Raw genomic sequence first — 6,515 nt, forward strand, 5'->3', positions numbered from 1 at the left:
GACGACATGGAATGAGCATCTGTAGCACCAAAGCGCCATTTCAGATTGTATAGGTCCGATTGAAAATCTGTTGAGTGCGAAAAAAATTTTTCCATAGTTTTATCAAAATTTTTTCATAGTTTTTCAAAGAAAAACATATGCAGTTTTTCAAGCAACTTTGAAATAAATGTTGTTTTTTTTTAAATGTTACTCCTCTTTCAGTTTTGGTCTGAATTCAACAAAACGTGATATGCAACTAGAGGAAATCAAGGTTTATTATTCTAATTATCAATGTTATCATAGCTACAAAAAAGAAGAAAATCTTTACAAATGCCACTTCGTTCATTCTCAACAATACTTGGAACATGATTAGATATCAGGATTCAAAATTCTGTAAATATAATTATAAAAAAGGTTTTCTTTCAAGCCCAGGTGTTACTTTTTCAGAGAGGTGATATAATCAAAATAACTTTTACCGATTGAATTTCTGGTCTGATCGATATATATATATTTTTTATCTCAATTAAAATAATTCCCCTCTTTTTCCTTTCTTCATCTGTTGTTCAAGTGAAGGGCCAGGCCCATCAAAACATTTGGGTCACAGAAAATAAGAGTACTCTCATAGAAAATCTCCCATAAAGGTAATAAAGAGTTGCATAAATTCTTACTTCGTATGAAACTATCCACGAAGGCCATTATTCCCTTGTTTCTTAGGGGAGCAAGTGAAGAATTCTTTGACAAACAGTGGGACAAAGAATCACTGAAGTTCATGAGTTGCATTTCAAACCAGTAACAGCTTCCTGCGTACCCGACCCACCCTTCTTCACAAGAAGTTCCATCTAAAACAAAATCATTCTTATATTGCCTGAGGAAAAGTTCTTATAAACCAATTTATGAAACTCATATTTTCTTTAATTGTAAGGCATGTTTATCAAGGCAGTATTGCTACCATATTCAAACACGCTCGCGCAAGCGCGAACAAAGTAATTCACACTATACCATCAACAAGACAACAATATAACAGACTTTTCTTAGAAGAACTTACCTACAAAGCTGCAATATACAGGAACAACCATCTCCTTCAAGTAGTACCAGCCGTGGTTTCGTACTTGTTTTTCGTACAAATTCTCACAAGTTTTCTCCCGCCACAGATACAAAGCTACACATGTAAATTCAAAATAGATTAAAGCTGTTATCAGTATTAGGATGACTAATATTTTTCTCATTCTTACAAACATACCAGATATGTTTCTCATACTTAATCACATGTATTACATAAACCATATTTCATGTGTATATGAACATTAAATCATGCGATTATAAAATTTTCAATCGCTGTAAACATTCAATCATTTGTTTATAATGGTCAGTCGCAGACACTACAGATTTTTATACGACCACAAGAAAATGGATAGATTAATAACATTTTATACGTATCCGTACCTAGATTGTGCACGGTTATCGAATTGTCGGATTCGGTGGAGTTATCCGGGACAAACGCCCCGTTATCTGTTGTATTAGTGCACTTGCACTCTCCATTTTGTACAAAGGCATAATATGCATTTGCACCCGAACAGATTTGCTTGCAGGCAAATGCTTCGTCCCCATACACAGTGGTTGAAAGCGAGAATTGTAAAGTTCCCACACTGATAAATGAACTCATCCAGTCTCCTGGCAAAGGAATAAACAATGCGTAAATCATATTAATACATTAATAAAAGATCCTAAACCACTTATCCGACCATTTTACTTCTTGTGTTCTTCTTGATGTTTACTATTACCATTGCACATGATTGAAATTCATACAAATTCCAGAGACTCACTAGATGTGTAGACAGAGAGTTGGCCATTGGGACCCCCACAATAATAAGGACCTGCTTTGTTTCTGACTGGACATATCACATTACAGTCGCTTGAGTTTGGTGATGCCGAACCGGTTACAACGTCACCACAGTAGCAAATGTTCAAAGAAAGCCCTGAAAAAGATTGCACCTATACAATAGACAACGACAGCCCTGAAAAAAATATGCAAGTATGCAGTAGGTACGGTGGTTATATATAAACTAGCACTTCAACTCTCCCTTAGATTTTTGGTTGTGTAGAGTTCATTTGTACAACGGTTATGATTACTAGTATATTACAATTTTCATTTAAAAACTATTCTACTTAGTTAACATGAAGTTAGTATCTAAAGAATTCTAAATATCATACCAGCAAATCTAGCATTTTCCGTTGTACATTTCAATCGACAATTTGAAACCAGGGTAAACTGTGAAATAACTGTGAAGTTCTCCTGCGGATAACAACCCACGTATATATCAGCGGCTACAAGAATTCAAAAGGATTGTGTTTACTGCCAAGAAACAGACAAGACCAAAATAAAAATTGGACACATAAAATAATTTTAAAAGATATACTCAATAAAAATATCAGTGCATATAAATCTCCAATGTGGTCTAACCCATGCCATGTTAAACAATATAAATATTAGCACAGATTTTTTTTACTCACATCCAAGATCGTTTACAAAGAATGAGAATTCAACATATGGCAAAATGCTTGAAAAAGATTTCCAAAATCAAAGACCTAAGTCTCTATTCAAAACTAAGAAGCTTTTCTCGGCTTATTTCGTTCATTAATATTTTCGCATGTTCTAAACTTGTTCTAAACTAAACAGTGGTCAATGGCCAACAAACCATTTGCATTAAAAAAGATTTCTGCTATATATTACCATGCCAAACTATCTCCCCTTGAAAGAGGGTATGGCACTTCCTGTGAACAAACTTTAATTCACTTCACCAGTGGCCCAGTGACTCTGAAGAAGTAGTCGAAAACGTGAAACATTTACAGACAATAAACGACAGACAGAGGCGGGCGCCCGACAGAGAAGCCTATTTAAGCCCTCAGTCCAGGTGAGCTAAAAAAAATCAGGTTTCCCACTATTTTGATCTACGTACATTGGTATTTTTTAAGAAAATGTTTTGAAGTTTTTAATCCAAATATTGTTTTTCCCCACTTTTACTTACAATTGCATGACAGTGCTCCTTTATAATCTGTCCCTTTCAATGTCCAGTTGCCATCCTCCATACAGATATATTCCCCCCAGTGTAACCCCCTCTTCCTGCAACCCTCTTCACACACAAACTCTATCGTTGCTCCATATGTGGTCTCCGAGTTTGAGTTATAGTCTGTCTGTATCTTATCTTCGACTAAAGGAGGCCCACAGTCTACGGCTGTATGACATTGTGTATTGAATTACTACATAACTGAAGAAACCACATACTAGTATTCAAAAGAACAAATTTCACAATAGAAAAATGACATTTGACCACGATATGACGTATAAAGTTTATATGTAGCATTTCAAGCTTAAATCATATATTGACTAAAACAACAATATATTTTTAAAATGAAAGATACGTTTTACAAAAATATCTTACGAATAAGACCAAAAAAAAGAGTCAAATCCAAGCTAAAGACTGAGACAAAAAATATTGTTTCTGTTGTATTAGAAAAATATTCCAGAGAAAAATATTATATTTATAAAAGAAAAAATACAGAGATGTCTTATTTTGTCTTGATCGTAATTTTTTGTGAAGAGGACTACTGTATAGGGGGAAAATAACTCGCGGTGTTAATATTCGCTATATTCACGGTGTTTATAAATCCGTGAATTCAAGAAACAGTGAATAAGTTTTCAATAACCTCCATGTTATATTTGGAAATTTGAGATTAGACTACGATAGGTATATATACATGTATTACATGGTCATTTCAGTAATTACGAGTCGCACTTGTCATTCAATTATTTTAATTATCACGCGTTACTCTAATTTAGATCAGCAGATAATAAACCCGTATTTGTTAAAAAGCTGTTTTAATAGCCCACGATGCATCAATCAAAACACGTGGGTCATGGGTTTTGATTACCCGTGCATAACTATGTGACCACGTGTATTTGTTACCTGCATTATCATGCGTATTAGTTTTTATCGACATTTGTTTTTAAAAAATCATTCAAATAACTATTGAACTTGCTGAAGATGTGGAAGGATATTATTTCTTCGACCTACATTAACACACTTCTTACCGTCCAGTGGTTTTTCGCCGCGATGTATTATCCCTTCGGAAAGAAGATCTTGGGGTGTACATGCACTCATCGTAATAGTATATAAGAAAGTCATTCGACGTTTATAGTCAAGGACTTTTATTAACTGCACTTGTTTTAATTAGTCGTCAATTAATTATTAAATCTAAGTATTTTTTATAAACCTACCCTGTTGTTTTTAAAGTGAATAATGTCGTTCTGGATAAAACGGATATAGACAAGGGAGGTAACTTTTATTATATACCGGTTCCGCGAATTCAACAAACCGCGATCGTGTCAGGGGAGAGAAAACCGTGAAAATTACAACCCGTGAAATTATTCCCCTATACAGTACATAATTTTATAAGACATTTCGTTGTGTTTGACTGGATATAAAGTTACAAGATAAAACAAGCATTATATGTTGAACGTATGTTCGTGACATGAAAATTCAGCAGTTAACTTACTACGTTTATGTTTCAATGATATGTTTTGCCATCCTTTTCAAAATGTTCGTTTTAAACAAATGTTTTAAACAAATGTTGATATATTTATCAACATAGGCGCTAAAATCAATACACAGCTTAAATGTCATACGTTTACAGTATTTGATCATCGATAATTTTAACATTTTTGTTGCACTCCTGATCAAGAGCATGCAAGTCTTTAAAGAAGAATTGGGAGGCAGAAATTATATAGAATGTCTTTTGTTGTTTTAGTGAAGTTGTGGTGGAATAACTTGAATTTTATAACAATTTTTCGATGTATATTTTTAAACATTTCATAACAAAATTAAAAGAAAAGGTAAAACACATCTGGATTGATAAAACTAAATTTAGACAGATTTCAGTAAATACATGAAAACTGTCAATAATTTAGTACTGAATTATTCAAATATACTATTATTAATCAAATAATACGTATTATTTTGAATAGAAGTCATTTCATCATTGAATTTGGATCTTTAAAGAAATTGTTGCACTCCTGACCGTAGAAATATTTATAGACAGATCCTGTAGTTGATAGATTTATTTGGTAAAATTAACTTTGTGTATTTATTTTCCAAAATAGAAAGCAAAGAATCTTATACTGACAATAGTCTTTTTCGTGTTGGGGTGCAAAAAATCAAATGTTTTACTCGTGACATAAATGGCTATGCACAGATACTTGACTCTCATTAATGCTGCTTGTAATTTTTAACTTTTATAATGGTACATCAGTTATCGTTTTACGCTATAGAAATTCTATTTTGACTAACTTGTCAAGAGATTTTTAAAATCAGTGTTTTTGGCAACTCTGTTGTACTCCTCACGTGGTATACCACTTTTTCCAACATCAGCCATAACAATAGCTTGGTCAAACTAAAGTAACTACAGTCTTAATGTTAAGCTCAATACATTGAGTTTTGCAAGGAAAGTCTTTATTTCCAACATAAATCATTTTTTAAAAAATATCGAATTTTCAAAATGTAACAAAAATGTGCTGAACGCCTGACATTTTTAGCATCATTTTGGGGCATTTTTGTGACTTAAGATATCAATGAGACATTTTGCATGTATTTAGACAATATCAAAAGACATATGCTGAGTTATAGAAATTTCTTCTCATCGTCTGTATTTTTACAGCAGGTTGATAAACATGCTTCCAGTCATTTTTAAAAATTCATCCAAATAACTTGTCCTTTCCAGTTTTGTTGCATTACTACTTAAAGTTGGGTAGTTGAAGCAAATGAATTAATTACTTACGTTTCCTATTCTCTGACACTTACGTTGGCATATGAGTTCCGTTCCATTCCAGACACCGTCTTGTGTACAGTGAAGATGAGCGTTTCCATCTGACTGGTAGTAACCAACGTTACAAGCATAAACAACACTGTCATTGGACAGAAAAACCACGTGGGAATTGTTTGTTACTGTCACGTTACATGGCACTGAAAAATTGTTAAACTGTTATGTAGCTGCAGAACTGTAGCTCCCCGAAAAAAAAAATGTACCCAAGTCTATGACTAATTTACTAACATGTGCAGGACAAACTTACCGATATGTATTAACAAGTATTTTTGATTACCTAAAAATCAGTCACAAAATTTTCAACAATTTAGAATAAATAAATAATAATGGAAAATAAATAAATAAACAAGCAATATCATTTTTGTGAGAAAATTTTCCACCTAAAGATTTCCCGGAAAGTAGTCCATGCAATACAACTCTACACTTGTTAATTTTTCTGGGCTACAGGTGTCACTTAGGATACTACTGTTTCACTGTTTAAGATCAGTGTATTGTGAATGATCTTGCATTTATATTTGATAGCTGTCACTGAAACTAAGCTGCGAATGATTTTGTATTCATACACATGATAATCTCAGGTGGTATTATCCCAAGTTGATAATTTCGAATGCATTATAAATTTCTACACGTCAAAGGTTTGCCATTCATGAATTAGGATC

This window comes from Saccostrea echinata, unplaced genomic scaffold (assembly GCF_033153115.1).
Source record: "Saccostrea echinata isolate AGI-Se365-2 ecotype Australia unplaced genomic scaffold, CSIRO_AGI_Sech_v1 ptg000064l, whole genome shotgun sequence".
NCBI classification, from domain to species: domain Eukaryota; kingdom Metazoa; phylum Mollusca; class Bivalvia; order Ostreida; family Ostreidae; genus Saccostrea; species Saccostrea echinata.